Here is a 1,823-nt window from a genome sequence, read left to right as displayed (position 1 = left end):
TAAAAACAACATTCTAAACAAATGAAAAGTCTTAGGACACATGTCAAATCTAAAAGACTGAGTATATCTAGCATGAGAACTGACCAGTTCATTAAGCACCAAACAAATTAAAGTTAAAGATAGAGATCAATGCAGTCCAATCATCCAGAATGACTTCACAAGCAGTGAAAGCAATGAATGCAAGTTATGTCAACATTTTTGGAGCACTTACCCCACACCTGGCTTTGCATTTTATAGGCCTTATGTAACTCCAGCATAAGTAGTCCCATTTTACAGCTGAGGAAACTGAGGCTTAGCTCTTGTGCCCAGGATCACACAGTTCTAAGTGTCTAGACTGAGGTTTAAATCCAAGCCACCTGACTTCAAAGCCTACACCACCAATCACCACACTGTTGCAAGTAGGATCATCCCACGCAGAGAGGGGGTTACGGCAAATAGCGTGTGCGAAGACCCACAGACAGAATTCTAGTTGGCAAGAGCCATAATGAGCGTGGCCTTGCAACTTCAGAGCCATGACTTCATGAGCCCTGAAGTTCCCCGTGTCCTTTTATGACCCGACAATGCAGCACTGACCTCTCTGAGTCTGAACGGTATTGTGACAACAACTACCATTTGTCCAGCGCTTCCCTATTTGCTGGGAACTGTGCGTAGCTCTGTAAGCTATACCACTTAATTCCTCCAACAACCCTTTGAGGTAAGTATTACCTTTCCCGTTTTGTAGGTGAACTTAAGTTTAGCACCGTGGTTCTCAACTGTGGCTGTGCATCCGAATCACCTGGGGGAGGTTAGAACGCTGTGCCTGGTTCCACTCCAGACCAACCTAAGGCGGGGGAGGGAGAAAAGTAAGTTCAGCTTTGATAATTTTGAAAAGCTCCTCAGGTGGCTCTACTGTGCGATGGAGGTTAAGAATCCCTGGTTTAAAGCAGTGTTTCTCAAGCTTTGGTATTTAGCAGTAATCCAGAGGGCTTGTTAAACACGGAGGGCTGGGCCCCACCCCCAGAGTTCCTTTTTCAGGAGGCCTCAGTGGGGCCCAAGAATTTGCATTTGTAATAAGTTCCCAGGTGCTACTGGTCTAGGGTCACGCTTTGAGAACCATTCGTTTAAAGTCGTCTCTTTCTGCGTGTGTGCATTTTGCCTACTCTGGTAGCAAACACAGGTTGAAATTGCTGGCTGCTTAGCATGAGCTCCAGCCAGGAAGGACTTCTGGGTCCTCTGGTCAGTAGGTGGTACTGACCCAGAATGAAGCCAGACTGGGGGCCTGGGTGACTGGTTTGACAGGTGGTGAGTCCTGAAGGAGTAGGAAGGGCTAGGTCACCCTGGGACTTCGGCCACTTGATAGGTCAGCCAGGGACCACTGAGGGGGGCTGGTGGGCATAATGCAGGGAAAGCCAGGTCCTCAGGCAGAGAGCAGGTACCACACGGTATGCAGGAAACCAGGAGCAATGTGACCCCCTGAGAGAGAAAGGCCGACAGCAGCCGTCAGTGCGGTGAGGGGAGCTCCAGGGGAATGAGTTCTGTGGCTACAGAGGCCAGGTAACAACCCTTGCTTATCACACTGCATTCACAGGCAGTTACATTCTTGGTGGAAAGGCTAGATGGAGCTGAAAATAAAGTCAGGGTGGCAAAGTCACTGCCATGTGAAAATGAAAAGTAGATATAACCTGTTAGGATTCAGTAAAGGGGAAGTAAAAATTAACTCACGTAACTCTGTACGCAGCCATTTAGAAATACACGTAGAATGTAAAAATTGGGATCGTCTATTCAATGTTTTCTTTGCACGCTTTCCCTTTCTTTAGCCTTTACTCTTAGCTTTTGGCAGGAGA

The sequence above is a fragment of the Panthera pardus genome, unplaced genomic scaffold (assembly GCF_024362965.1).
Source record: "Panthera pardus isolate Hobbes unplaced genomic scaffold, ASM2436296v1 HiC_scaffold_8, whole genome shotgun sequence".
NCBI lineage: Eukaryota > Metazoa > Chordata > Mammalia > Carnivora > Felidae > Panthera > Panthera pardus.
This window is presented reverse-complemented; position numbering follows the sequence as displayed.